At 34.9% G+C, this 19,064-nt stretch overlaps 2 long non-coding RNA genes across 2 annotated transcripts in view; one reads left to right on the top strand and one right to left on the bottom strand.

Moving 5' to 3' along the window:
- LOC131381472 (uncharacterized) overlaps positions 1-1,058 on the bottom strand; it is a 30,564-nt gene extending 29,506 nt beyond the window's left edge. Inside the window, exon 1 of the long non-coding RNA XR_009210224.1 lies at positions 828-1,058. This is a non-coding gene — a long non-coding RNA (uncharacterized LOC131381472). The remainder of the gene's footprint in view (positions 1-827) is intronic.
- LOC116474569 (uncharacterized) overlaps positions 1-19,064 on the top strand; it is a 169,255-nt gene that overhangs the window by 25,303 nt on the left and 124,888 nt on the right. The gene's annotated exons all lie outside the window — the stretch shown is intronic.

The following is a 19,064-nucleotide window of genomic DNA, read 5'->3' as shown; positions in this document are numbered from 1 at the left end:
ATGTAGTAAGAATTAAAATGTCACCATCTGATCCACATTACATCTGAATAGAACATCCTCTAGCAGAGTTTCTTTGCCTCTATATGATTATAGGCTGTGTTGACATCAAAGAGATATAATAAAGCATATTGGTCTAACAGAACATATTATCATAGAATAAATATATGCTCTTCATTTAAATGAAGAGTCCTAAAAAATGAACAGGGGACAGATTCTAAGTGGCTAGGTTTATGCCCATGCTAAGATCACCAAAGTTCCTAACCTCTAGGAGATGGGAAATCATGAGTCTCATAGCCTGGCAGGCTACAGTCTAACAAGACTGGCTTCATGCATATATATTGAGCTTTTGATGGTGGTCAAGCATCCCAAGCCATGGACCCTGGTGATACTAAAAATGTGATGACACCCAAAAGCAGTGCGAAATCAGTAGGAAAAAGATTTGAATAAAATTACCAACCCACTGATATCCAGGGACAAGACCAAGACAGTTCCTACCCTAACACAGTGACAAATACGTGCTAAGTAGCCATCGTTCCTTTCCTATCTTGTTGGTCTTTCCTGTTGACAAATACCTGTTTAAAGGATGTTTTAATGTTTTCCTCAATAGGCTCTGCGAAATAAAACCCAAATGGGAAACAGTTCTAGCATATGATCCTATGTAAATTAACAGCAGCAAAAAGGAAGGAAAGAAAAGAAATAAACCCTCCTTAACACCTCCTTTCATTCATGTTTCCTCATATTTTCCCTTAGTACTTCAATAGAGTAGCAGTAGAAATACAATGATTTATGAATTCCATGGGGTGAATTCTTGAAGTAATAACACTTACCACCATGAAGTTCTCAGATTTCTTTTCCACACAGAACTCTGAGAGCAAAGAAAATTGCTGGACTCTCACGGCCAGGCATTTCATTGTATAGTTCTGGCAACGTGACCCTAATGAGAAGAAGTCCATACTTCAGTTTTGGTTTAGAATTCAGTGACAGTTTGATTGTGGGCTCAACCTCTTCTGCTTCCATTGGAATGTGAGTTACTTGCTGAATTAATGAGCAAAAGCATTAGGGCTTTGAGCCTGTTCTGCGCTTTCCTAGTTCCCTTCATTTTATTTTCAGTGGTTTATTTTATTTTTGTATCTTGATCCAAAATTCATTTGCATGTGATTTTTGTGCACACTAAGATCATCCTGAAGAACATGGACTTGTAAAACACTGGGAATCAATTACCCTCAGGAAGTCCGTCGACTTGGTGAGGTGTGTCCTTTACAGTTAGTTACTATGAAATTCCCCTTTTCTAAAAATCCTGTCATTAAACCCCATGATGACTTTCCGTTGCTCACTGCTGATCTTTTGCCTCTCAGTAAGCATGAAGAACACTTTCTCTTTCTTGCTGTGAGTTAATGCTATTTATATTTTAGAAATGCCAGATTCCTTCACAAGTCACTTGAGACTCGGTAGCAAGAATGAATTACCCTGAACTGTCTGTCTCTCTCCTGACAGGTCTGCCTGAAAGGCAGCTTGCCTGGAGCTGCATTCATTGTTATTTCACAATCTGAGAGCCAGCAAGAGACAGTTTTACAAATTTCTAACATAAGGCATAAAATGAAATTCAACAGAAACTAATCTTTCCTTTTTTTAAATTCCTGGCTTTGACCAAATTAGTAGGGAATGACATATTTTGAATCGCTTAGTGTACATACTATTGTATTTCTCTACAATTTAATCTTATAATCATTGCTCCAGGGAGACATATATTAAAGTTTATTGGCAAATTCATTTCCCTTGATTTCCTTTGTTCCAAAATAAAATGATGAATTAAGACTTAGCACATATATTAGCATTTAGTATTTGCTATAGTTTCCACTTTGCACATAGAAATACTGATCTGTACCCTGTGGCAACCAATTATAATACGTGTACTGATATTGTACAATTTTAAATTAGTAGAACAACTGAGCTGATACTTTAAGCCAGCAAAAAAAAGTTTGTTTTCTAGATTAATGAAATAACAGGATAAAACCTGAAGTGAATATTAATGTGTGTTATCTATGATATTGTCTATCAATTAATATAAAATGCATGTTCTTTTATTTATTCTAGAAATAAATCTACTATGTTATGATTATTTCTCGAATAATTATGTAACTAATGAACTATTAATCCATGACAATTGGTCCAGCATTTCTTCATGATTTTTTGTTCCCTCGGTAAACCAAAGGTAAACAAATGCATGGCTGAGATGCCCAGGGTTCCCAATGCTCCCTGGGGAATGTCAAAAATAAACAGATCTTCCCAAACATTAGCACTGATCTCCTTTTACGTTGAAAGTTCATGTTTACAGAGAGGGAATTCCCCACCCCAGTAATAGCAGTTGAATCAATAGAAACTGTGATTCTTGCCTCTATTTGTAGTTTTAAAATGAACTCTTCTCAGAATATTGCCCCCAATTAATAACGATAATGATAAAACCCATCAGTAATAATGAATATTTATTTAGTTCTTTGACTTGTGTCACATGTCATATTAAGCACTATTTTTCATTATTTAATTTTCAGCAATCACATGGGGTTGGTAGCCCCATTTTACAAACAAAAACAAAACAAATAAGCAAAAATTCTACAAGTTTTTAGAGAGGTTACATCACTTATCACAAGATGTGTAGGCGAATCTATGACGCAAACTAAGACATCCTTAACCCAGTGCCTGTGTCTTAAGCACCAAATATTTTCATTAATCATCAGTCTCATAATAAGAAAAATAATGATTTAATAAAGAAATTTCTGTTCAAATTCTCCTTTTAAGTACTCAGAGTAGTAGGTTTCTTCATAATCAGTTGCAGCCTCCTATTTCAATCTCATTCTTTTGTCAAACTTACCTTCTGCTAAACAAAGTGCCAATGATTTCATTGTATAATTTTTCTCCAATGCATTTATTTCTCTTGCTCTCTATGAATAAATTATTGTTCAGCCTGCAAACATTTCTTGCTAAATTCTTTTAAAAAAAAATCTTTCTAAGCAGTCTCTCCAGAGTCTCTCTGCAAGCAGCACCGTTTTCCAACCCATTCTCTACTCTGCAATCATCGTAGTCTTTTCTCAACACAAATCTGATGTCAAATGCTTGCTTCAGAGACTCCATTGGTGTCCCATTGAACTTGGAATAGACACCAATAGGCCGGGTGTGGTGGCTCACACCTGTAATCCCAGCACTTTGAGAGGCTGAGGTGGGTGAATCACCTGAGGTCAGGAGTTCAAGACCAGCCTGACCAACATGGTGAAACCCCATCTCTACTAAAAATACACACACACACACACAAAAGCTGGGCATGGTAGCACCTGTAATCTCAGCTACTCGGGAGGCTGAGACATGAGAACTGCTTGAACCAGAAGGTAGAGGTTGCAGTGAGCTGAGATCTCGCCATTGCACTCCAGCCTGGGTGACAGAGTGAAAGACTTCATCTCAAAAACAAACCAACAACAACAACAACAAAAGTTTTTAAAAAATACAGAACAACATATTTAAGATCACCTGCAAGTCTTGTGCAGTCTTCCCACCTAGAACCACTGTATGTGTAAAGAGATGGAATTCGCAAAAACATTCATACTGTACGTCGCAAAAGTTCTAAACATTCTTTGTAGGGTAGTGGATTAAAGCATGATATATTTTTAAAGGAAAAAATAGTGGAACAATTTTGATATATCCATACATTATAGAATATTATGAAACCATTTAAAGTGATCATATATCTAGATTATACAAATGTTGATAAATGATTGATAGATGTGGATATAGACATCAACATAGATGGAGATAATTCCCATAAAACATAGATAAATGATGAGGTAAAAGAAAAAGGTCAATTTAAAAATACATAGAACTACATATAAAGATATAATTATATATTAAACACATAATATATATTATATCAAACTATTAATGATCTCTATTTTAACAAATCCTAATTTTCTTTGAATTAGTGCCTAGTAATAAATGGTTTTGCACTCATATTAACATCTCTAAATTTCCTAAGTCCAGTACAATTCTTTTGCCTGAAACATTGCTTAGATAATATTAAGCAACTATATCTTCTAGCATATAAAATATTAATGTATGGTTATTTTACATTAAAAACACTTAAAAATCAATTTTTATCTTATAATTTTAGTTGTAAATAAAGGTTAAACCAATCTGATTATAAGAAGTATTAAGAAACACCACTTCTGTTAAGAACTATCTTGGATTTATTGATAATATATCTCTGCACTAAACATCTTGTATATATTTTTACATGACTTCCACTATTCTGCATTTCTTTCTTCCTTTAAAGTATAATTTTGCTTATAGTGTTATCTGATATTAAGTTCTATAAGTATTTTTAAAAGTATATTCTTAGATACAATACATAAATTAGAAAGATTATCTTCAGGTAACAAAAACACATATATTTTATCTTAACATAGCTTATAATTTAGAATTACAAATATTGGAGAAATATTTATCCAGAATAGTTCATTATTTAAAAGTTATTGGTTTGAAAGAACTACTGTACCTTAAACTACTTTTTTAAAATCTCCTCAATTTATGCCAAATTCTTGAAAGGAGAACTCATTATAAAGACTCAGAAAGTTTTGGACATAAGTATTATTTTCAAAACAAATGATTTGATGGGTTAAATGTTAAATAAGCAGAAACACGTGGACTAAGTTTTCCTCTAAATACAAGGGGTGCGAAATTCAAGGAAAATATATTTGATGACGCTTATTTTCTTTGTCTAATCCAGAGTGTTCGAAAAGTATTTGAAATATTTTTCAGACACAGAGTGTTGAGCTCCACTTAGATATCATGCATGCATGTATGTGAGTGTGTGTATATATATATATATATAATATAATACATATACATATATAGAAAATAAATGGCTAAAGAAAATAAATGGTTAAGAAAGAATAGTGTTATTAGTTTTCAGGCATTGTTACAATCCTGGATCTATTCCTTCCCATTTATTTTAATGCTTTGGTGTCCTCTTATTAATTCAATCATTTGATTAGCCAATATTACAAACTTAATTTAAATGGATAAAACATGAACTAAAACTTACAATATGTTAATGCTTATTAATTTATTTCCTTAAATAACTAAGATTGTCATAAATTTAAAATGATAGGGAAATCTTTGAATTGCACATCTCTGGGAAGTCAGGTGGACCAGTATTTTCTAGTTAATTGGAAAATTTTGCTTTTTGACACACCTAGTAATTAAGACGTTATAATTTAATTTAATTTTGGCATGCAGGTTAAAATAATCTAAAACAAAATGTCATTTTGGGGAGCCTTATACTTACAATAATCTTTACAATTAATAAGAAAATATTTGTGCTAATCTATGATGACCCAACAAGTTGTTTGTTTACTCTCCTTTATTTAAAAAAAAAAAAAAATTCCATCTTACAGCAAAGGAAAGACAATAATGTACATTTAAAACATCTGAGAGAGAATTTAGGCCTGGCATGGTGGCTCATGCCTGTAATCCTAGCACTTTGGGAGGCCAAGGCAGGAGGATCACTTGAGCTTAGGAGTTCAAGACCAGACAGGGCAACATAGTGAGACCTCATCTCTATTATGTTTAATTTTGTTTTAATTTTATAAAAAGAAATAATGGAATTTAACATTTAGGAAAAGGCATAAACAAAGGCACCATCAAGCAGCATTTCTCAGTTTGCAGAGTATGTTCCATGAGGTACTGCTTCTGCAGGAGTATCTCATACACACGCTATGCACACACACATGCATGCATGCACACCACACTATACCCCAATCCCACTCACACAGGAGTGCACTCTCTGAGACAGGTAAACCTGGGAAATATTTCAATTTGTGTGCTTAGAGAAGCCTTTAAATGTGCCGAAACCTCCTGCAGCAGTAAAAATAAAATGACAGAAAGACCAAAGTTGACGTTCAATTCCATTTGATCTGCAATTTCCCAAACTTATTACACTTCAGAGAATTGTTCTCTTGAGTAATACCTAAGAATTATGCCCCAGGATTAGTTTTCTGACCCACTGTGGTACATGGTGCTTTATAATATTATGGATATTAACCAGAGCTAACCCTTGAACAATGTGGGGACAGGAGCACTGAGCACTGTCGCAGTCAGAAATCCACGTGAAAGTTGTGATTCCTCAAAAACACAATAGCCTACTCTTGGCCAGAAGCCTTACTGATAACATAAATAATCAATTAACAGATATTTATGTATATATATTACATTCTTACAATAAAGTAAGCTTGAGAGAAGAAAGGTTATTAAGACAGTAACGAGGAGGAAAAACTATATTTACAATTCATTCAATGGAAATGGGTCATCACAAAGGGCTCATCCTCATCACCCTCTCATTGAGCAGGCTGAGGAGGAGGAGGAAGAGGAGGGACTGGTCATGCTGCCTCAGGTGTGGCAGAGGTGGAAGCAAATCCTATCAGTGACCTGTACAGTTCAAACCTATATTGTTCAACAACCAACTGTAATCTGCTTAATGCTTCACAGCAGCAGGCATAAAAGGGAGATCTGATTGATTAAATTACATCTTGGGTCAGTAAAGAAAAAAAATAGCCTTTCTAAAATAGGAACCATGGTTTCTTGTAAACAATAACGGGAAGGTTGCAGCTTGTTGGAACATTACCCTCCTGAATTAGAGTTGAATGAGTACCATAAGGTAAAAAATACATAGCTAGAATATTACAGTCAATTACTTTACAGATAATGTAATCAATCTAACTTTCAGAAACTAGTTACTCAAGAGAGTATTTTTCCTGTTTCTTTGCCTTGGTGAAATGTAGTACATGCTTATTCATAATATGTAAAGATCTGTATAAGTAGAAAAAATAAAACCACTTTAAGTTTTATCACATAGATGAGTATGTTGATGTGCATCAGTGAAAGTCATTCTGTGTGAATACAAACCAGGTACTAAGGAAGAAGAGTGTTATTAGTTGTTTATTCTCATTATTTCTATTTCCCCTCTTTCCAGTCAAGTTGAATCTACTGTAATCTGGCCCCTGTCATTTGAGTCTTTAAAGAAAGGGGGATGGGCTGGGCGCGATGGCTCACGCCTGTAATCCCAGCACTCTGGGAGGCCGAGGCGGGTGGATCACAAGGTCAGGAGATCGAGACCATCCTGGCTAACACAGTGAAACCCCGTATCTACTAAAAATACAAAAAAAAAAAATAGCCGGGCGTGGTGGCGGAGGCTGAGGCAGGAGAATGGCGGGAACCCGGGAGGCGGAGCTTGCAGTGAGCCGAGATCGCGCCACTGCACTCCAGCCTGGGGGACAGAGCAAGACTCCGTCTAAACAAAAAAAAAGGGGGGTGATGAGGCCATGCATCACGGCAGGGCCGTGCATCTCAGAATTCCTTATTCAGAAAATCTGGAATAGGACCTAAGAGTGCGAATTTCTAACAAATGCTCAGGTGATACTCGCGTTGCTGATTCAGGAAGAATGTGGGAACCACGGCTGCCGGCATTGTTATTTCCATGGGGCTAGTAGTGTATGTGATACATGAAAGAGGACATGGAAAAAGATCCACTGCGACAAAGTAAGCCCATTTCTATCTGTTTCGCATGTTATGTGTTATCAAACACAGAACTCAAATAAGAGAAAAATAATTGTATAGTTTTGCTGTGTAGAATAGGAAAAAAAGCTTTAAAAGTCAAGATTTGGGGATTTTGAAAATAAACATTATTGTTCATTTGTGATGCACATTAAGTGCTAAAACCATAATCCTTCAACATTTTTCTGGTATCAAATGAAATTATGTCAAATGGATATTTGTGTCAAACTATGAATAGTATCAGTTGTCATTTAAAACTGAACAACTAGGAATTCCAGTCTGGACCAGATAATACAGACTCCCCTGTCTTCCTCCACCCCCTATTCCTCCCAACTAAGTGCAGTTATAATTCCTGAAAATTATGCAACAGGCAACCACAGGGGACATTTGGGAGGTGGCAAGAGGGAGGCAAATTGATGTAGGACCCCAGGACTGATGGACCAATACAGTGGGAAGATATTTCATCTCCCCTCCTCCCAGTATAACAAGGGGAACCAACCTGGATGTTGTTGACCTCAACCTAGCAATGAAAGGTAACCCAGGTGGGCTCATTCCTTGCCAGGATCTAAAGGGAGCTTGTCCTGCAACAGCAGGGGAGCTGGCATAACTGGCAAAAAGGACTGATTGAGAGCCTTTCTAATAGTAAGTGGATAGGGAAAAAAAACACCCCTTCCTCACTAGGTCTGAGAAACCTCCTCCCACAGAGATTTACTGAGTTCTCAGTCATTGTTATTATCATGGATTCATTCCTTTCTATTTATTTCAATGCTTTGGAGTCCTCTTATTAATTCAATCATTTATGAGGTGAATGACCAACTCTTTACATTACAATCCTTCTAGTCATTTTTCTGTGCATAAGAAACTCACTTCAAATTTAATGACATAAGGAGGTTAAAAGTAAAGAATAGGAGTTGATACCTCATCTAAATGTTAATCATTACAGAATAGAATTTACTATATTAGTATCTGAAAGGTAGACTTCAAAGCAAGGAAAATCACTAGATGCATAGAGAGATGTTACATAACTGTAAAAGAATCAGTCCACAATGAAGACATAGGAATTCCAAATGTGCGCACATCAAACAGTAGAACCACAAAATGTATGAAGCAAAGCCTGATAGAGCTGAAACAAGAAATAGACAATTCCACAATCATAGCTGGGATATAAAAACCTCTATGTAAGTAACTGATAGAACTTCTAGAGAAGAAATCAGCATCGATAGGGACAAACTCTACACCACCAACAACCAACAGTGTCTAACTGAAGTATATTGAACATCCACAAAACAACAGCAGAATATACACTTTTTTAAGGGCTTATGGAGCATTAGCCAAAATAGGCTATAACCTAGGCCATACAGAAATCTTCACCTATTTAAATAATTGAAGTCATACAGAATATATACTCTGACCATAACAGAATGAAACCAGAAGTCATTAAATGGAATACAACAGGAAAATCTCTAGAGGCATGAAAATTTTAAAAACACATTTATAAATAATCATAGGTCAAGGAGGAAGTCTCAAAGGAAATAAAAATATAAGGAGCTGAATAAAGCCTTCATAAACACTAAAGAAATAAAAAGAAACAAAGCACAAATCACCAATATTAGGAATACAATATGGGCTATCATGGCAGATCCAACAGCCATTAAAAGGATAATAAGTGAATACTACAAACAAGTTTCTGCTCAGAAATTCAGCAGCTTAAAAGAAATGTACCAATTCTTTAAAACCAAAGCTACTAAAACAATCACACTGATGTAGACAATCTGAACTGGCCTGGCACTATCAAAGAAATTGAATTTTAAATGTATATGCTCTCAAGAAAGAAATTTCCAAGCACATATTCTTTCAGTGGAGCATTCTATCTAATATTTGAAGAATGATTAATACCAGTTTTACATATTTTTCTAGATAAATTAAAAAGAGATTAATTCCTAACCTACTTTATAAAGCTAATAAATTTTTATGTCAAAACAACATGTAGTAAAAAAAAATAAAATTACAGACCAACAATTTTTATGAACTTTGAGTTAAACATTTTCACCAATTAGTGGGAAATTAAATCCAACAATGTGTAGAGGAGATTATATATTATAATCAAATGGGATTTATTCCAGGTATACAAGGCTTATTCAAGATTCTACAATGCCGTTTATCATATCAACAGGAAGAAGAAGAAAATCAGATGATGGTATCAATGGATTCAGTAAAAATTACTATAATTCTACACCTTTTCTTGATCAAACTCTCAGCATATTAGGGAATACAGAGGGATTTCTTCAACTTGATAATGCATATTTACAAAACAAAAAACAACAACAACAGATTTACAGATAACGTTATACTAATGATGAAAGGCTGAATGTTTCTCCCTGGAACTGGGTACAAAGCAAGGATGTCTTCTCATGACTCTTACCTGACACAGTAATGGGGATGTATGGCACTAAAATAGGTAAATAATAAAATAAGATAAAGAAAAAATACAAATTGAAAAGGAAGATATCAAACACTTCCAATTTTCAGATGCTGTGATTTCTGTATGGAAAATCCCAAGATATCTACCAAAAGAAAAATCCTAGACTAATTGAGTTTGGTAAATTTCAAGATACGAGGTCAACACAAGTAAATCACTAACATTTCTTTATATTAGTAGTAAACATGAGAATATAACAATTAAAAACAGAGTATCATTTACAATCATCCAAAGGAAATAAAATACTTAACAAAACATATACTGAGTCTACAGACTGAACATTACCAAAAGCTGATGAAAGAAATAAAAGGAGACATAAATAAATGGAAGAAATACCATGTTCCTGGGCTTGAAAAGTCAACAGTAAAGATGCCATTTTTTCCTAAATTGATCTACAGGTTCAGTGCAATTCCTACCGAATCTCACCAGGGTTTTTGGTAGACATAAACAAGTTTATTCTAAAATTTGTATGGAAAAGCACAGGTCCTAGAATAACTAAAGCAACCTTACAAAAAAAAGAATAATGTAAGAAGAATCACTCTATCTTATATTAAGGTTTATTATAAAGCTACAGTAATCCAAACAGTGTGGTTTTGACAAAGCAAAGCAAAGACCTATGGATCTTTGCTTCCCATAAGTTGGGAAGGAATAGAATAGAGAACCCAAATATCCCCACACAAATGTGATCAAATGATTTTTGGAAAAAGTGCAAAAGCTATTCAATGGTAGAATGATAGCATTTTCAATAGATGATGCTGGAACAATTGGACATCCATAAGCCAAAAGTAATGAACCTCAACCTGAACTTCACATCTTAAAAAAAATAACTCAAAATGTATTGCATACGTTAGTATAAAACCATAAAACTTTCAGAAAAATACATAGAGATAGAGGACAATTTTCAGGAGCAAAAGCTAGGCAAAGAGTTCTTTTAACTGAATGCAAAAGCATGAACCATAAAGAAAAAATTGATAAATTGGAGTTCAACACAATTAAAAACTTTTTGTGTGTGTCTGTGAAAGTCCATGTGAAGAAAATGAAAAGACAAGCTACAGCCTAGAGAAAGTATTTTCAAACCACATAGCTAGCAAAGGGCAAAGGCTAGTAAGTAGAATATGTAAAGAACTCTCAAAATTCAACAGTAATGAATAATCCAGTTTGAAAATGGGCAAAGACAGGAAGAGAAATTCCACTAACAAAGACATACATATGGCAAATAAACACATGGAAAGATTTTCAACATCACTAGCCATTAGAAAAATGCCAGTTAAGACCACATAAGATGTCACTACACATCTATTAGACTAGCTAAAATTAAAAATAATGACAATACCAAATGCTGATGAGGAAGTGCAGAAACTGAATCACTCATACATTATGGTGAGTCCTGTGAAGTGGCCCAAACACTCGGAAATTGTTTTGCACTTTGTTTTTTATAAAACTAAACAAGCAATTACCATAGGACCCAGTAAATTTACTCTTGGGTAGATATCCCAGAAAAATGAAAACTTATTTTCACAGATAAAACAGCATACATATGTACCCAGAAGCTTTATTTATAATAGCCATTAACTGGAAACCTCTCAGATGTAGTTCAAGACATGAATAAACTCCCACACGCATACTATTGGATACCGCTGAGCAGTGCAAAGCAACAACCTGGATATGTCTCTGGGAAATTATGTGGAATAAGTGGAAAAAGCCAGTTCCGAAATGTTACACACTATATTATTGTAACATCTTCGAAATGACAAAATTTTAGAAATGAAGAAGAGACTAGTGGTTGCTAATGGGTTGGAATCCGTGGGAAGATACAGGAGGGTGTGGGTAAAAGGCAATATGAGGATGGTTGTGTTGATGGAACCATTCAGTATCTCGACTGTGGTGGCGGATGACAAAATCTACAATGTGATAAAATTGTATAGAAATAAACACACACACCACACATGCAAATGAGTTCAAGTTAAGCTTGGATACTCTGAATAAGATGGATGGATTCTATCGATGTCATTATCCTAGTTGTAATATTGCACCATCATTTTGTAAAATGTTAACAATGGAGAAGGTATTTCTTACAACTGTAGGTGAATCTATAATGATCTCAGTAAAAAATTTCCATTAAAAAATACCAAAAACATGACAGACTAAGTCAAAAGTATTTTTCAGGAGGCATTTCTGCACTGGGAACTCAATTGTTCTGAACCCAAGAAATGTACAGGAGGTGGAAACAGATGTGTACCCAACATCAGCCTATAAACACAAAATCTAACCTGAAAGGCTAAGGGCTTTATTCAAGCACTATTCAATCAGCCTCCCAACCTCAGTTGCTATGCCGTACACATTGTTCTAATTAGAGGGTCATTTCCTTTGCACAGATGTTTTCAATTTCAACAGACCACAGTGACGTACAGAGCAACAAAACAGTCCTTCTCATCTTCAGTGACTACATCTCTCCCCTAAGCCACAAGAGTTAAATCTTTGGACAGTTTTCATGAATGCATTCTGAATAGAAAACACCCCTAACAAAAGGATAACATATTGCACTAAAAAAAACTATTTTATCCTACAGACTAAATAGTAAGCCACTCATTTTGAATACACTTCTTATAAAATAAAACCCAAGAACAGTAAGTACAAAATGAGCAAAACACACTAAACTTTGAACTGGACCAATCAATTTTATAACATATATAAAAGTAAGTGTTATCCTTGCCTTTATTTCTGTCATTATGGTTACTTATGTGTTACACAAATATTGATTTTTTTCTTATAAAAGTGGGCATTCAATTAAATTTAGAGAAGAAAAAAAGTGCAGAAAAGAAAATAAAACGCAATCACAGTTCTATTACACAAAACTAACCTCTATCTTTATTGTGTTTTAGTTCCTTGAAGCATTGATTTTATTCAGATATGTATGCATTTAATTGAGGTACACCTACATGTAGGACGTGAATCATAATGTCACGCTTGATGAACTTTTGTGGACATTTACATCCATGACCCACATCATGACACAAGACACCTCCAGCCTTCCTCATACCACCTCCCAGCTAATGAAGACCCTCAACTCAGGTGACTGCTATTCTGACCTCAAGACACTAGAAGAGCTTCCTGTTTTGGAATTTCAAATAACTGAAATGTATGCTTTTGTGTCTGGCTGTATTATCACAAGATTAAGTTAGTGAGGCTCATTCAGTTGCATGTAACAGCAGTCTGTTCTTCTCCCCCACTGTGGTATATTTCACAGCAGTTTATTTATTCTTCTACTGGTCATGGATATTTAGATTATTTCTACTGTGGGACTATTATGAACAGCGCTGCTTTAAATGTTATGTATTTTGGCAGCCATAGGCACACACATCTACAGGGTACATATCTGGAGGTGAGATTACTGCTCAAGATGACAGTATGCATATGTTGGGTTCTAGTTGATGCTGCTGATTTATGGGCTCTCCAATTGTTTCTTGTGCTCACTGACACTGGTTACTGTGTGTCCTTTTAATTTTAGTCAGTTTGGTAGTAACATATAATTCAAGCTAAAATAACAACATATTGAATGTAGAATTGTGTATCTTATGCTGTACAGTTAACATTACATTATCCCCATGAAATCCTAGTTCTGACCTGCAGTTATAATCACTACAAGATTGATTTTCTGCAAAAACAAGAACAGCCCCTAGAAAAGGTTCACAAAACCTCCATAAAACGATAACATATTACGAAATTCTAAAGTTGCATTTAATACCACAGTTTGTGTGTGTGTGTGTGTGTGTGTGTGTGTGTGTGTGTGTTAAAAATAACGTGTGTATTCTGTGAAAAAATTGATTTTATCAAAACAATTACCATGATTTGGGGGTGAGAGGAACTTTACTTACCAAACAATTTTCAAAATAATGACAAAACTGTACTCGAATTAGAATTTCATGATTCATATCATAAAGTATATAAGGTTATAAAATTGTAACATAAGCTCCTTCAAGAAAAACATTTGTAATTTTTTTTGGTTCATTTTATTTTCTTTTTAACTCTAGTGCTGTGGGAGCATTAATGATTTGAGACTAGAATTAGTATTCTGTCATGCAAATTTTAAGTATTTCTTCATGTAAAACTTGCCAGCAACTAAAATTCATCTTCAATGTACTATATTAAAAATTATATTTATATCATTTATATTATGCAGGCAACATTGTATTGCTAATGTTTTAACTTCCTTCTTTTGATGTTTATTTTTTGCTAGCTTAGAGATTTCTCCTTTTTGCTTCTTTTGTGTGGTTTTGTTTTTATTCACATATAACACATTTTCTCTCTTGCTAAATAGCTCTTACATATTAAAGAGAATACAAAGAGAAATATAGAAAAATTGACTCTAAATCTGCAAGGATATATTTCTTCATATCTTTCTTCTGGGCAAAGTTGTAGATATAAATATACATTTTTATTAGCTTGAAAATTTCAAAACAGTCTTATTCAATTACATAATCTGTGCCCGAGAGTAACTGAGCAATAAATACTACAGTTTACTAGCTTATGCTGTGGTTCTGCTCATCATAAAAAGTGCTGGTAATTAACTTTAAAGCCTTCAGTGGTCTGGGACCTGGCTACCTTTGAGTTGTATTTTATTTCATCCCCTCTGCAGAGTTATGACTGAGTGAACTTGATCTCAGCTTCTGTTCCCAACTCTGGGTGTTGCAGAATTAGTTCCAGTTGCCTGCCTTCCCTTTGGTATTCACTTGACTCAGAGAAGAGGCTAGATCTAATTTTTCACTCATCTTGGGGGATTAAAAAACCACTACCCTATTCCAGAAGATTCTTGATGGTAATAATCTTTTACATCTAGTTATTGCTCACTGTGCTTTTTGTGAAAACTCTTTGAATTGTTTTAACCCAGTCACTTATCAACTTCTCTTTTGTTGGCAGCGGATAGAGGGCAGAAAGAGGAAACACTGGAAGTGCAATCCATTGTTTTGTATCCTGGCTATTTTATAAATAATATATTTTTTAAAAAATCAATTGTTTAATATTTATTAGCTCAATCAAATGCAATATTTTTACATGAAATAAAAGAAAAAATTAAATCTTTCATCTAGATATTTTGTTTAAGGTAGCCAGGTCTCAGACCACTGAATGCTTTAAAGTTAATTACCAGCACCATTTATGATGAGTACAACCACAGCATAAGCTAGTAAACTGTAGTATTTATTGCTCAGTTACTCTCCTGCATAGATTATCTAATTGACTCAGACAGTTCTGAAATTTTCAAAACTTAGAATAATATTTTAAGGTGGGGAAAACATATTCTGTATGTTCCCACAAATGCAACCTCCAAGGAAACTGACATAAGAAAAATAAACAGAATTATTTCAGTTTCTCCCAGGCACATGATGTTATAGTGTAAAAAGATTTTTGAGTTCTTGGACACTTGGCTAATGGTATATTTTCATAGGTGTTAAGATGAATATTCATGATACATCAAACCCAAAATGCCTAGTACTGAATGAGTCACCTTCTGTTCCAAAAGAGCTTTTCCTTGGATTATTTGCATTTCTGTCAACGGCACTGTAATATCTTGGGATATCACTGCAGTTCTCCTGAGGAGTGAATCTCCACCAGCAGCAGAAAGTGCACTTGCTCCCTGAAAGGGCACCGGGATCCTAGCAACAGGCTCCATGTTAGCACTGGCAAAAGGATGAATGTAGCATTCCGTGAGGAATATTTTTCTGGGGGGTGGACTGAATGATGAATGGTGGTCTGGGCAAGCTTCAGACTAACTGGAGCAAGGAGAATGGAACTTAGTGTCTGAGATGTCTTTCTCTGAGCTCTACCATCAGTGCACATCAGCAATAATTTGTAGGACTCTTCTTTCTGAAAGGGAGAACTGACAAAATTGATAGAGAGCCATAGTCCTATGGTTCCTGCAGTTTTAACCAAGTTTCTCACATAAGGACTTTCATTCAGGGAACCAGACAGTGTCAAATGGAATACAAGATGGGGGATGAATGTCTAGAATAAAACAGAAGCCCATTGATTGGTCAGAGCATGAATAGATGCTAAGTAAGACAAAGCTGTATCTGAAACATACAGAAAAAATTACGTATTCTTGAAATAAAAGTTGGCTGCCTGGGTAGGAGACCATAAGCCCAATTATGATGAATATTTCATATTAGAATGTATAACCTTGGAGGGAGTGAAGGGCCCAAAGCATTCTAGAAAAATATATAGCCAAGTCTAATTAAGACAAAGGCAGTAGAAATGAAGGAGGATGATGGAGTTAAGAAATATTTAGATTGAAAAACAAAGAAAAGTTTGAAATTGATTGGGCACCATGCTTTAGAGAATGGTAACTAATCTCTTTCTTGAATGGTCAACTTGACGTTGAATTATAACCTACATTTCACCATCAGTGCCATGAGTATTAAAATGTCAAATAAAGAAGATGTCATTGTGTGAAGATGCTTGTCTTTGCAGACACCTTTTGGGTGGGATAGTTTGAGCATCAAATAAACATTTTAAGAGTCACAATTTTGTGATTTTAGCACATGGTTTATTAAAGTGGAGGACTAGGGTTTTTTTTAACTTGTATCCATGACTTTCAGTAAAGTGGTAAAGAATTATTGCTTGTAGAAAGGAAACATGAAAGTTTCAGCATCATTAGTGGTTAAGAAAGTAGTAACAGCTACCTCATGAAAATATACAGATGGCAGATAAAAACATGAAAATATACTACCATTGTATGTAATTAGGAAACTACAATCAAAACGACTATGAGATACCACTACACACCTATTAAAATGGCAAAGTCCAGAACACTGACAACACGAAATGCTGGTAAGGATGTGGAGCAACAGGAACTCTCATCCATTGCAGGTGGGAATGCAAAATGTTGCAGCCACTGTGGAAGACAGCTTGGCAATTTCTTACAAAACTAAACATACCCTTAGTATATGATCCAACAATTGCACTCCTTGGTATTTACCCAAATAAGTTAAAAACTTAAGTTCATACAAAACCTTGAACATGAATGTTTATAGCAGTTTTTTTTTTTTTTCGTAATTGCTAGAACTTGGAAACAACCCAGCTATTCTTCAGTAGGTGAATAAACTTTGCTACATCCAGACAATGGAATAGTATTTAGCCCTAAATATAAATGAGCTATCAAGCCATGAAAATACATGGAGAAGACTTAAATGCATACTACCAAGTGAAAAAAAAAGCTCATCTGGAAGGGCTACATACTTTATAGTTCTGACTATATGATATTCTGGGGAAGGCAAAACTTGAAGACAGTAAAAACGTTAAGTGGTTCAAAGGGTTGGGGGAAGAAAAGCATGAATAGGAGAAGCCACAGAGGAGTTTTGGGACAGTGAAAAATACTCTGTATGATACTGCAATGATGGCAAGAAGTCATTATACATTTGTTAAAACCCATAGAATATATAACACCAACAGTGTACCCTCATGTAAGCGATAGTCCTTGGGTGGCAATGGCAGGTCAATGTAAAGTCACTGATTGCAACAAATGTACTATTCTGGTTCAGGATTTTGATAGTGGAAGAGGTTATATATATATTCAGGGTCAAGAGGTATATGAAAACTCTCTTCTGCTCAATTTTGCTATGAACTTCAAACTTCTTTAAAAATAAAGTCTGTTTTTTAAAAAAGCACGAGTTATATAAAAATATTCATGCTGTTATTAAATAGCAGTACATGAAATAGTGTTCTCTTTATTCACAGTTTGTGAATCTTTCTTGCATCTGAATAACCTATCATGCCCATGTTTAAAAATTGAACTTGTAAAATATTTTCAATAAGTTTCTAGAATAATCTTGTTCCCAAATTATTAAAGATTTTATCCGCTTTGCATTGTATAGCTAAAACTGCATTCAGTTTATTTTATTTTCAAAAGACTGCAGTAGTTCTGAAGAGCCCAGGCAGTGTAACCTCAAACAATAGCTGGTGGTTGCTTACCTGAATGTGGAGAGTATCAGACATCTATTTTAGACCTTTAACCTCAAAGGTCTGTTCTCCCTATGACTTCAAAATGTAACTCTCATTAGGGATAAGATAAAGGTGGTTTGAGCTACATGGAGGAGGTTGAAAACACACACAGACACACACACACACACACACAAATTGTTAAATTGTATTTAAAAAATGATTTATTACATCATAATTTATTATGGTTTCTAATGTCATCTCTAATTCTGTGGATTAATATCATCCATAAAGCCCTGGTGCCTTCTGAAAGCTGCAGGGAGAGCTAGCCTTGCCCCAGTGGGTGACTGGAGTTTAAAATCTGTATTTGAAGTATTTCCAGCAAAGAGCTGAAGATGTTCACATGCAGCTCCCTTTAAGATGTCTGGATGACACAGAGCCCATGGTATAATAATACACATGCCCATCTTGTTAACGAGATATCTGAATGAGCAGAAGATTTAGCAGGAGACCTTAGGATGAGTTTCCGAGTTAGGGCACAGATGCACACAATACACATTTTTTAGGTATGCAGCCCTCTGCCATTTATACAAGTCCAGGCTGTTTTCCTAATTGGTCTTTGTCGCTTAAAATTGGCCTAAGTTCTCATCCTCAAAATATATTAGAGGCTGGGCACGGTGGCTCATGCCTGTAATCCCAGCACTTTGGGAGACCAAGGTGGGAGATTTGCGTAAGTCCAGGAGTTTGAGACCAGCTTGAGCAATATAGACCCCATCTCTATAAAAAACTAAACAACATTAGCCACCAGTGAGGAAGCTTGGTATTGCTTGATTTTTTTTAAGTCCCAAGCTAGAGCTTGTAATATTATTGTATTTTGGGGGCATTATATTTGAATTTCATTGACTATTAATTATCCCAAGACTCTTAGTAAGAGGTCCATTGGTTTTTTAACCCATTTTTGTTTTTCTATAAAATTTCTCTTCTGGCCTTCTGCATCCTTTTCTACTAGATTATTCTGTTTTTGTTTTCTAAAAGTGTAAAAACGTGTTCTTCATAG

Source organism: Hylobates moloch, unplaced genomic scaffold (assembly GCF_009828535.3).
Source record: "Hylobates moloch isolate HMO894 unplaced genomic scaffold, HMol_V3 SCAFFOLD_2, whole genome shotgun sequence".
NCBI lineage: Eukaryota > Metazoa > Chordata > Mammalia > Primates > Hylobatidae > Hylobates > Hylobates moloch.
This window is presented reverse-complemented; position numbering and strand designations above follow the sequence as displayed.